This window comes from Periplaneta americana, chromosome 8, assembly GCF_040183065.1.
Source record: "Periplaneta americana isolate PAMFEO1 chromosome 8, P.americana_PAMFEO1_priV1, whole genome shotgun sequence".
Classification (NCBI taxonomy): domain Eukaryota; kingdom Metazoa; phylum Arthropoda; class Insecta; order Blattodea; family Blattidae; genus Periplaneta; species Periplaneta americana.
In genome coordinates, this window is record NC_091124.1 from 142,114,424 (window position 1) to 142,127,731 (window position 13,308).

The window sequence follows — 13,308 nt, forward strand, 5'->3', positions numbered from 1 at the left end:
AGCATTCCACTGTCACGTATGGGACAGTTGCTCACAATTTTATTTTGAAATAATTACTCTAACAGCAAGTAAAATAGTTGAAAAAAATTTTTTTGCTTGTTATGAGACTTAGCAAGACACTTCAGGAGATTCAGAATGCATTTAGACTCTTAGTACAAGCCCTATTACTGGGGTTAATTAAGATTTTATTGTTACATATGGGACACTCAAAGTCCATAATCATATTGCTTTTGTAAGACTACTATCAAAATTCAGCTAAACTATCAATGTTAAAAATTTGACAAATTTGTTTATGTTTTATTGTGAAGTTTGCTTATCGACTACAACATTCAGATTAACTTTCTGCTCTTCAACAGAGTAGAATTTATCTTTAACTGTGTTGTCACGTTTGGGACATCAGCTGTCAAGTATGGGACTTGTGCACTAAACTATGAAAAATGAAATCAAGAACATGGTTTCTTGGCATTCTCAAAGCATTTAGTTAGACAGCAATACATTTAACATATAACAAAGAACAGTGTGACAACATTAGCATGAAATATTACAGATTCTCAAATTTTAAACTTCCTTCTTGTTCATCTGTTTGGGTGATCATTTTTACAATGTCCTCCAGATCATAGATGATGCAGTCTAGATCCTTTGGACATTTGTACTCCCTAATGCAAAACTCATGCATAACTGATATTTTAATTCTATTACCTGAATTAATCTTTTTGACGTGGTCTGGGTATACTTGCTTTTCATATGTAACAGTTACCCATTCTCCTACTTCTTACTTGAGTTTCTTCTGACAGGGCAAGTACTTTGCAACTTAAATTTATGTCATGACATGAAAGGTAGAAATGCCTGGAATCACGACCATTGTGTTCCATGAATTGCTTTTTCTATTTCAGTTCTGATATCATCTTCATTAATGTGGAAAATACAAGTTTATGGTACTAGCTGTGTTGCCAAATCAGCAAAATATTTTGCACACTGCACAAAGTTGGAATTTCTTTTATTTATAATTTTTTGCTTCACTAAGCATTTCACATTACTGCCTACATCATCTATGACATCTTTCCTGTGAGACATAATGAAGTATTTTCAACTGAATAGTTTCTTGTGTTATCAGAAAGGAGCTGCATCAACCTAACAATGTACTTATTCTTAAATTGAGAAACTGGTTCATCACTCCAAATTGCTATTTCCGTAGGCTGTAGTGAATCCCTTTCTAACACAAATATTCTCTTACAAAGTTGATCATGACAAATATAATATGTTGTTGTTTTCTAATGCCAGGCGTTTGACAATAAAGTCATTTGACCTCCTGCACTCCAATATTTTTCAAAGATATTATCATGACCAGCCAATGAAGCACAGATTTTGAGGTGTTCCGAATCCATTTCTTGGTTTGAGTTGCACAATAGTCAGTTAGGGGACTGATATATTCCAATTCTATGCAGGTGTTTAGCCAAACAATCATGGTCTGTTGCCAATCTAAATGCAGCTACAGATGATTTTCGTGGTAAATCGGGAATTAACTGTGGATTTTGATGCAGAGAGTTCCATTTTTTCCCTTGGGATTGTGTTATCAAATTTTGTTTTTTGAAGTCTAAGTATGTAGATTTAATAAATCTCTTCATACAGTAATACGTAGATTTAGTAACAGGCCTGAAAGTAGCAGTGCTACCCTTCTTTGCTAAAGCATCCGCATTCTCGTTTCCCAGGATTCCACAATGGGATGGTATCCATTGGAATACAATTCTTTTATTGAGTGATATTAATTGAGAGAGCATTTTAGTTATTTCTGCTGTTTGAGATGAAGGTGTGTTTTTAGAGACGATTGATAGAATAGCTGCATTGGAGTCTGACAATATAACTGCATTCCTAAATTTATTGATGTGGCATAGAAGATTCCTGAGACATTCACTTATTGCAATGATTTCACCGTCAAAACTTGTTGTTCCATATCCAAGTGATCTATAAAGTGAGAAGAAACAGCACGTAACACCTGCACCGGCACCTTGTTCTCTGGAGATCAAGGATCCGTCGGTGTATAAATGAAGCCAGTTTTGTGGAGGGTACCTAATATTAATTGTCTCTAAAGACAATTGTTTCAGTATTTCAGTGATTACTTCTGATTTCAGTATTTATTCTGTTAAATTTAGATTATATTCTATATTTAATAGAGTTAAAGGGTTTGGTTTAATTTGTAACTTCTCTTTTAAATTCGGGATATTGATTTTCTGTTTTAATTCTTGAACAATGGATATGAAACTTTTTTGAGTTTTCAATCTACAGAGAGAACTGTATGAATGCCAATTGTTTCCTGGTAATCTGATAAGTTTTTCATATTGAATCAGTGCTTTTTCTTCTATTGTCATTTTGATACTGTTAATATTAGTGAGGAACCTCATAGAATCTATTGGAGTTGTTTTGATTCCACCAGTAATGAGTCTGAGAGCTTGGTTTTGAACATATTCTATGTCGTTTATGAAAGGTGAAGTAAGTAAAATTTCTCCGCAGTATGTCAGCACTGGCTGTATAAACATTTTGTATGTAGTGTTCAAAGTATTCCTAGAGCATCCCCATTTCTTTCCTGCTAGTCTTTTTAGAAGGGAGAATCTTTTACGAGCTTTTTCAGAAATGTATTTCAAATGGTTGCTCCATGTTAACTTACTATCGAAAATAACTCCAAGATATTTGGATTCATAAGTCCTAGGAAGGTGCTGGGCATTGGATTGGATATTGAATTCTCTTTCTTTTTTACCGAGTGAAAAAATTTGGTAGTTACTTTTGCTTAAATTGAGTGTAATCAAATTTGATGTATTCCATTCATGTAAGTGATTTAGAGCTTTAAGAGCAGAATTTTGAATTTTGTCTCTATGTCTGTAAGATCCGGAAGTCCACAAAACTATATCATCTGCAAATAGTTCTGTTTTCATGTTTGATTCCTCTAATAGGGAGGGTAAGTCATTTATATAAATACTGAAGAAAGTTGTGCTGAGGACAGCGCCCTGAGGTAGACTTCGATATATTTGTCTGTAACTAGAAAGTGAATTATTGAATTTAGTGGCAATGAATCTTTGACTAAGGAATTCTGATATCCATCTGAACATATTGCTAGAGATACCTAATTTCTGGAGTTTTAGTAATAATTTATTTCTCCAAACAGAGTCATATGCTAACTGAAAGTCAATAAATATTGCCAAGGTATCTTCTTTCTTGTTAAAACTGTCTTTTATTTCTTGGCCGAGGCGTATGACTTGTTCATTGGTAGAGCGTAGTTGTCGAAAACCGGCTTGTCTTGGTGATAAAAGATTTTGGGATTCTAAATACCAAGTTAATCTGTTGGAGATCATGGACTCCATGGTTTTTGCTAACATGCTTAATAGTGCTATTGGTCTATAACTATTAACATCATGAGCAGGTTTCCCTTTTTTGTGAATTGGTACAATGATTGCTTTTTTCCAAGCTGCAGGAATTGAGGTGTTCCATGATAAATTGAAAATGGATAAAAGTACAGACTTGGCTTTTTCCCCCAGATGTTTAAAAAATTCGGAATGAATGTTGTCGGGGCCAGGAGATTTCTTGGTTTTTAAATTTTGTATAGCTAGAGTTAATTCTTTGGAAGTAAAATTTTGATGAAATATTTCAGGTTTTGTACTGGTAATATTGTTTTTATTATTTTTATGTAATTCTCTTTTGATAAATTTGTCAGTTTTTTTGATATTGGGATGTAATCTGTGAGAGTTTGAGTAGTGTTTATTAAATGCGTTTGCTATATCTCTACTATCTGTTAGTCTTTTGTTATTATGAATAATAGGTTGGCTAGTATTTTCCAGTGTATTGGGAATATTCTTCAGAAATTTATATGTTTTAGCGCTATCGGTTCTGTAATTAATATTTTCAATAAATTTATTGAAACTGTTCTTTTTTGCTGTTATGATTGCTTTTTTAAGAATGGCAGTCTTCTTCCTCCAATCTTGAGTATCTTCTGGTGTTTTGCTATGTTCTACTTTGGTTCTTGCTTTATCTCTATCTTGTTTCAATAAATTCAGGTTTTCTGTCCAGAATGGGGTGTATTTTTTTGGTTTGCCTTGTGGAATGTGCTTTTTTGCAATTTTAAGAAGAGATTCACAGAAATATTTGTTCAATCTATCTGAGTTTGTATTTTCCATTAGTGGTGTGTTGAGCTTGAGGTGTTCGAGTTCTGTTGTAAATAGTTTCCAATTCGCTTTCTTAAAGTTCCATGTTGTTTTGTTATTGTAGGGTTCTTTTCTTCGGTTTTGGTGGAGATGGATAGAAGCAATGATGACTCTATGGCCAGATCCAGGGTCTTCAATTATTTTTTTGCTTGGTTTCGTGAATGATATCTGATGTTATTAGTAATAAGTCTGGATTTGTACCAGAACCAGAATAATGAATGAAAGTAGGGGGATCTTCTTTTCTGTAGACAAGTTCTGCGGTTGTAGTATTTAGGAGGTCCATGATCATTTTTCCAGGTTGGTTTACATTATCGTAGCCCCAAAGTTGGGAGTGGGCGTTAAGTCACCAATTATGATAGTTTTAGGTTGTATATCAAACAAAGTTAGATCAAGGGGATTATTAGGTGGGTTATAGGCACTGTAGATTTTGAAATGTTGTTGATTTTTCCATACTTCGATTTTTTATTAGTTCTAATTTGTCTTGATTATCCATTTCTTTTATGATTTGAAAATTTGTAATTAATTTCTTTGATGTACCTGCGAGAATTCCACTACTGATCTGTCTACCTTTGGGTAACAGTTTCATATTAAAACCTTTAAAATTAAAATATTTTAATTGGTCAGCATTAAGGTTTGCTTCTTGAATAAAGCTTGCTTGCTTTTGAGGGTTTCTCCACTATTTAGCGGTTACCCTGTATTCCCATTCGCCAATCTTCCCGGTCAAGCCATTCATCTCCTTCCAGAGACCTGTCACTCATCAATCTATGGATCTGTCCTCTCCAGGTTGTTCTTGGCCTACCCCGCTTCCTTCTACCATGAGGTGACCATTCCAAAAGAGTTTTAGGCCACCTACTTTCCTCCATTCTTCTGACATGTCCATACCATTGAAGAGTTCGTCTCTCAATTCTGTCCATCACTGTCTCCTCCATATCCATCATCCGTCTCACTTCTTCATTTCTCCTTCTTTCTAATCTGGAAACTCTGGCACTACGTCGTATTCCGTCCATTTCCACTGCCAAAATCTTAGATTTTTTTACTTTCTACCAACGTCCACCCCTCTGCGCCATATGTCATTATACTTTCCACAACCGCTGTCAAAATCTTCTTCTTGGTGTCATTCAATATCGTCCTGCTCCACAGTACTCCATTCAGCATCCTTATTGCTTTTCTTGCTTGCACCAATCTACTATCTATTTCGGAGTTACAACTCCCTAAATCATCAATATATGACCCCAAATATTTAAGTTTTTGAACAGCTCTAATAGTTCCTTGGTGTAAGGAGATGTCTCTTCCGTTTCCACCTACTACAAGATATTCAGTTTTTTTTTCATATTTACTTGCAATCCACCTGCTTCAAATGAATCCAGGAGTTTTCTCATCATATATTTCACATCCTCACGAGATTGAGCCATTATCATTTGATCATCTGCAAATATTAATGAATGTATTGTGCCACCTTGAACTGGTATTCCCATTCCTCCACAAGACTGATTCCATTGTTCTAATATTTGTTGTATATATATTTTAAAAAGAGTAGGAGACATGCTACAACCTTGCCTCAGTCCTTTATTCGTTCTGAATGGTGTAGACAATCTCTTCCCCACTTTAATAGATGCCTGACACTGCTGGTACATCCGTCGGATGAGAGAAATAATTGGTAAATCAATACCAATACCCTCCATTGCGTCCCAAAGTTTGATAATAGGCACTGAGTCATAGGCCTTTTCTAAATCAACAAATATTAAATGAATTTCTTGGCCCTTTGCATATGATTTTTCAGTTATCTGTCTCAGACTAAAAATGTGATCCATACATGATTTTCCTTTAGTGAAGCCTGCTTGATCCTCCGACATTTTCCCTTCTATAATGTGTTCAAGCCTGTTTGTAATAATACTACTAAAAACTCTACTAATAGACGACATGACACTAATTCCTCTGTAATTTCCAGGATCTTTACGGTTTCCTTTCTTATATATAGGTGTTATATATGACATACACCAATCCTTTGGTATCTCATCACCTTCCAAAATCTGATTAAACAATTTACAAATGAGTCTTTTCAGTAACGGGGGTCCATATTTCCACAATTCTGTCATTACTTCACAGGGACCACTGGCTTTACCATTCTTTGCTTTTTTTAATGCTTGATTCACTTCTTCCTGTAAAATAGGTTCCATATATGACGATGTATTATTAGTAAACCTAGAGACTTGCTGTTCCATTCTTCTCTCAACTAATAGATTTTCAAAATGTTTCTCCCATTGCTCCATACTGACAAGATTTAGGGCTGGTGATGGATTATTAGTTGTCCTCATCCTCCTTATAGCTCTCCATGCCTCTGCAGATCTTCTGTATCCTAATGAATGATCAATTTCAGCACACACCTTTTCCCATGATTCTTCTTTACACTTTATTATAACCTTCTTTACTTGTTTCTTACACTCTCTATAGTTTTTTAAATCTTCTTCTCTCTTCGAGTTTAACCACTGATGATACAGTCTCTTTTTTTCCTTAATAATTTCCAGTGCTTCTATAGTCATCCATTCTGTCCTTCGTCCACTCTTTTCCTCCCTTCCCAAAACTTCCTCAGCTACTCCTTTAACACATTGTTTTAAAAAAGAATATAGATTTTCAGCATTCCAGTCCTCTTCTACTGCTTTTAGCCTATCGTTTATCCTTTCATGATATAAATATCTTACACTGTCCTCCTGTAATAAATGTACCATATATCTGGTATCATTTACGGAATTCATTTCTTTATTTGTCTGAATTTCATTTGTAGTTTTAGCTTTTCTTGGAAACGCAATTTTAGAGACAACAATATGATGATCCGACCCACATTCTAACTTCCTTCATACTCTAACATCTTGTACTTTAATTAACCGTTGCTGTCTAACTATAACATAGTCTATAATAGACTTCAAATTCCGGGAAGGGTTTATCCAGGTATATTTATGAATATCTTTATGCTTAAATTTTGTATTCATAATAACACATTCTTGTTCCTTACAGAATTCAATCAACCTTTTACCATTATCATTTTCTGTGTCCTCTCCCCAGTTTCCAACAACGTCATCATTAATTTTCCTGCCGACACGTCCATTAAAGTCTCCCATTAACAAGAGCTCATGTCCATCCAGGCATTCATCAACTACCTCCCTCAAATCATCATAAAAAGCTCTTTTCTCATCACCTGAAGCATCATTGTTAGGAGCATATACACCTATTACATCCACCATAGATTCATAAATGCGTATAGTTATGTGAATTATCCTGTCACTTATCTCTTTCCAATCAATTATTCCTGATTTCCATTTTTTCTTTATGAGGACAGCCACCCCAGATTTAGCCCTCTCCGATTTTGGTACACCACTCCAAAAATGGATGTAGTTCCCAATCAATTCTTGCCCTTTTCCTTTTTTCTTTGTCTCATTTAGGATTACAATATCCATTTCTAAAGAGTCTATCTCTTTAACTACTTCTACTAATTTTCCACTTATTCCTTGTACATTCCAGGTTCCACATGCCAAAGTCCGTTTACGTAGCAAGAGTCTGTGCCTGTTAATCTGTCCGGGTATCATTCTCTTGGGAAACGTAATCATATAATTTAAGGTGAATAGGTGATTGGCCTCTTGCACCCGATTCTAGAATTAAAGCGTCCAGAACCGCCTCCCTGTTGTTCTGGGGATTAGTTAGGGTATTTCCCCCCTAATAAAAAACTGTTATGGTTATACCGCCAATACTCGGTCCCTGATGAGACTTTGTCACTGCAATGCAGGTCCACCCTCCGCGACGAGAACGCGCTCATCAGGAATTATCTAGGTGTGTAGAGTTACAGACTAGCCCCCTCTACACCCTAGACCGAAGGGTCTTGAATAAAGAAGATATCTATATTATTATCTGAGAATACATTGGCTAGTTTAGTCTTCTTGGCTGATGTTATACCACCAGCATTCCATTGTAAGATGTTTAGTTGATTCTGTACTATTAAAGTAGTCCCCGCCCGGAGATCCGATTGGGGGACTATTTTACCTCCGGATAATTTTACCTTAATGGTACTCATTTCATATTGGAGCGGTTAAATGGCAAGTTGTAGCCGATTTAAGTGAACACCATATTTTAACGTTTTGGTGGCTACTTCATTCACACATAACCCCCAGAATGTCTGGAGGACCACACCTGCTGTTGGTCGTCGGGTCCATTGGACCTAGCTAGGAGATCTTGTTGATCACCAGCTTTCCCTCCTTAAGCCACTGGAGGACGATTTTAGTGCCATAGCAGGTCAGCACTAGGAACAGAAAAGTAGAAAGAGGAGGAAGGAAAGGGAAATGAACCCCTAGGCCTCGAATGCTCTAATGCCGTCGGGATCGAAGAAAGTAAGAGTTCAGTCAGAGGACTGGATAGGAAAGGGTAAAGAGGGAATTAGGTATTGGATAGGGGAAAATTATACCCAGTCATTGACTCATCAAGCTGACCAATGCTAATGGATGAGTAGCCCCTCCCTTTAGTTCAGCTCGTAAAATTATGCTTACTAACAGCTGCACCACGGGAAGGTAGGGATGGGACATTGGGTATTTGTCCAGGTTGGTTCCCTAAAGCCTTCAATGGGAAGGATTAATGGCTCTCCCCCCTGTATCCGACAGATACCCTTTTGCAAATGTACACATGGTGCACAGTACAATCAACAAAATTTGACGAAGTTCTTAACTTTAGTTTATTTTTTTAATAATTTATCGTCCATCTAACTGTTGAAGGTCACTCAGTGACTCGAAAATCGATCATTCTTGCTAGAAAAAGTGTAGGACAAAGATCATATGCTCGCAAAATGATATAATTTAAGCACAATAGTAGGTTTCCAGCAATCATGTTCAAAATAAAAACAAAAAAATACAGGGTACATGAACTGTGCAACCTACAACAGATGAAATAATGTTACAGAAGTTAAAAAAATAAATCAACTTGAAAAATGTTCGTACGTAATAATGAAATGATCACAGATAATGATATAGTAAAAATGAAATATCTTTGCATTATAATGTATAGGATTTCAGTAAAGGATTTAAAATATGTACGTAAAACTGAAAAATACACTAAACTGAAGTCCGTTATACTGAGACAATACTGTACATCATATAGCAGTTCTAGTACACACATTTGTGTATGGGAAATGGCACTCTCAAAAGTGACAGAGCACCCAATCTTGAAGTGTCACTGAATTACCTGGCTCCAGGTTGACAAATGTTACAGACTGACCCTCCAACTTGAAGATCGAATATGATACAATCTCGCTATTGCTCCTTGCATTCTTCTGTTACAGTACTTTACAAAAATATATGTAGGTAGGTTAACAATACAACCATTCTTAATTAAATTACGTATGACACAAGACAGTTCTCTTATAATATCTTTATCCTTATGTGCAGTATTAGAACAGACTTGAAACATCTTGCATTTATCCATGAAAAATGTAGCAGCTGTAAGCAAGAGGATGCTTCTTCTGGACCATAAAGCACTTTGTATTTCATGCTGGTATTCACAACTGAATGACATTGAGAAGTCCATCTATAATATACGAATATTAAGCCTATAATCCAATTTGTCATTTTCAAATGTCATGGCTTGAATTTTTTTTAGATTGACATGTCACATTATTTCTGGAAAATCGTTAATTACAATATCTGGAAGTTCATCAACAAAGCCTTCCTTCAAGAATAAAGTCAGTCTGCCTTCTGAATATTTTTCCCAGACCTTCCATGTGACTTTTGTTTCATTTCATAAGACACACTTTTTTTTTTTTTGGCAATCGTTGCAAGAATTCTACCAACATGCAGAATTTGATGAAACATTACTTAGCGTAAATTTTCAGAATTCTTCAGAATAATTTATTTTTAGTGCTTTCAATTTCAAAATGAAGTGTTCATGTATCTGACATCTGCATTGATCACATGGTATATTCTTCAATAGGAGGACCTTTTTTGGGTTTCAAAGTGCAAAACTTTGAAAAGCCTGAAGTGAAGCCTGGATTTTCCTCTTGAAAGATAGCAAAAGCCTCTTTCAAAAACATTGTAATGTAATGTTTTTGTAGTGTCATCTTCTTGCCATTTTTCCATGTGACAGTTGAATCTTTCCTGGGCATGTGTATACAATGTCAGGACGAAGAAAAGAAGTTTGTAACCAAACTATAGTCTTTCTGCGAATAGCACTAGTGGATTATTTAAGCTTTTCATCCATTCTATAGTATAAATACATACAATCCAATATTATATTATTATATAGTACCGATACATATAGTAAAAATTGTTCAGTAGTTCACTCCCAGTCCCTTGATTCAAATTACTAACAATTTTATGTCACGTAGGGGACATATAAAGAATTGCAAATATGTAAATAAAAAAACGCATTAAAATTCTCAAAATTGAAAATGAATATTAGCCATACTAATGCCATTTAAAAATATAAAAACTTTACTCCTGTTATATGTTGCTTTCAAAGAATATGAAAATATAACCTTTTAATGTCACGTATGGGACATAAAACAATGAAATATTTCTGTAGTTTGAATCTTTCTTTGTTATAGATGGACTTAGGTTTTAATACCTGTGAACATACTACAAATACTTGTACCTTTCTGTCAGTACTCAAAAAACTTTCAATATCTTCTTAAAAATGCTGTTAGCCACTCCCAAAGTTATGTTATTTTTCTTTGTTTTCGCAGCTGTTCCAAAGTGTTCATTTTTAAATAGGAATACTGCACATATAACATGAAATTAACCTAATTTTCAACCAGACATGCTTAATATAAAGCCTTTTCAACAACTTAAAGGAGATAAAATTCTCCTTCATTAAGTTTCCCAAAATTGTGTGTGGGTTGACTTTTCTGTGGAATGCCCCATGTATGTATTTATTCACACTGCAAATGGGTAAAAACCCGATGGTAGTGGTAACTAATTACACTCAATAATGACAATTAATAATAAATTAATAATAACATTAATAATAATAATTAATAGTAGTAGTAGTAGTAATAATAATAATAATAATAATAATATGATTATATCTCGTGACCAGAATATTGTACAAAATGGAAATATAAAAATTGGAGATTTACCCTTTGAAGAGGTGGAAAAATTCAAATATCTTGGAGCAACAATAACAAATATGAATGACACTCGGGAGGAAGGAAATTAAATGCAGAATAAATATGAAAATGCCTGTTATTCGCTTGAGAAGCTTTTGTCATCTAGTCTGCTGTCAAAGAATGTGAAAGTTAGAATTTATAAAACAGTTATATTACCAGTTGTTCTGTATGATTGTGAAACTTGGACTCTCACTTTGAGAGAGGAACAGAGATTAAGGGTCTTTGAAAATAAGGTGCTTAGGAAAATATTTGGGGGTAAGAGGGATGAAGTTACAGGAAATGAAGAAAGTTACACAACGAAGAACTGCACACATTGTATTCTTCACCTGACATAATTAGAAACATTAAATCCAGATGTCTGAGATGGGCAGGGCATGTAGCATATATGGACGAATCCAGAAATGCATATAAAGTGTTAGTTGGGAGGCCGGAGGGAAAAAGACCTTTGGGAAGGCCGAGACACAGATGAGAGGATAATATTCAAATGGATTTGAGGGAGGTGGGTTATGATGATAGAGACTGGATTAATCTTGCACAGAATAGGGACCGATGGTGGGCTTATGTGAGGGCGGCAATGAACCTGCGGATTCCTTAAAAACCATTTGTAAGTAAGTAAATAATAATAATAATAATAATAATAATAATAATAATAATAACAATAATAATAATAACAAGGAGCATCCTAAATTAAATGAAGCACGATCACTTAAAATAACATTTAAAGTAAATTTAAGTTGTCTTAACCCTAAATTCGAACTAAAAACCAACGATTATGAATGTTCATAATGCACAAGTACCTTTCAGCACTACACTCATTTCGCTGTCAACTCACTCACTGCACTGGAACTACGACACATTTCACTGATACTATCCTCATTTCACTAACACTTCAAAAACATTTCAATGTTCAAATACTTTGCACTGCCACTATAAACTATAAAACTTCACTGACACAACACACTTCTTCACTGATACAACACTTCAAATAACAAAACCAGGGGGTGCTCATACGGCTATGCGCAGACACGTAAATTTTAGACAGTTGACGCATGACGTCACCGAGGAAGCTAAACAATTGGCAGTATGAATTAAAAGCAAGCTATAAGTTGTTTTCTAGCAGTGATTCTGGTTACGTGTGCCCTAAATGTGACAAATCTGCACTCATAGTGGAATATTTCCAAATAAAAATGCGTTATAATGAACTGAATTATATTTATAGCAGTTACTGTTGTTAATTCGGGCTTTCACGTGTTTTATAATCGTAGTATATAGGTTATATATTTAAGTTAGCCCACGTGGTATTAAGTTAATTAGTTTATTGTAAATATTTTGTGCCTAAAAACATATTGCATTATTTACCATGCCCGGTTGCGCAGTGTTTTCGTGTAAAAATTATAATCGTAAGACTAAAGGTTCAGATTTGATTCACCACACCTTTCCCAAGGATGACAGTGTTTGTAAGCAATGGATTCATGCTTGCAGAAGGAAAGACAAAATCAACATTAAAAATGCCACCGTGTGTAGTGTTCATTTTCTACCAGAAGATTATGAGAGGGACCTGAAAGCCGAGCTCTTGAACATTAAACCTAAAAAGATGCTTAACATTACTGCAGTTCCTTCATTGCATCTGGACATCGATTCAAGACGAAACAAGATGAATATAGAGGCTTCATCTTCACACCAGCCAGAGTCACCACAAATTACGGTAAGTGACAGACAGACAAGGCAGATTAATCGAGATTCAAGAAAGCGAAGACTTGAGAGATTGAAGACACTATCACCCAAGAAGAAGAAGTTTGATGTTGGTACAATTACAGATAGCACTAGTGACTCAGAAAGACATTTGAAAGCACGGTTAGACAAATTAGAGAAAGATAATAAACAAATGCAGACTGAAATGAATAAGTTAAAACTTAAAAATAAGACACTGACCTTGGCTCTGAGCAGGAAAAGTAAACATATACAGCAACTTGAGAACAG

General features: G+C 35.1%; 1 protein-coding gene and 1 long non-coding RNA gene across 2 annotated transcripts in view; one reads left to right on the forward strand and one right to left on the reverse strand.

Annotated features, from left to right (window-relative positions):
- LOC138705120 (uncharacterized) overlaps window positions 1-13,308 on the forward strand; it is a 106,508-nt gene that overhangs the window by 31,852 nt on the left and 61,348 nt on the right. The gene's annotated exons all lie outside the window — the stretch shown is intronic.
- The window catches only part of LOC138705113 (malonyl-CoA decarboxylase, mitochondrial-like), a 96,976-nt gene that overhangs the window by 15,272 nt on the left and 68,396 nt on the right, over window positions 1-13,308 (reverse strand). The gene's annotated exons all lie outside the window — the stretch shown is intronic.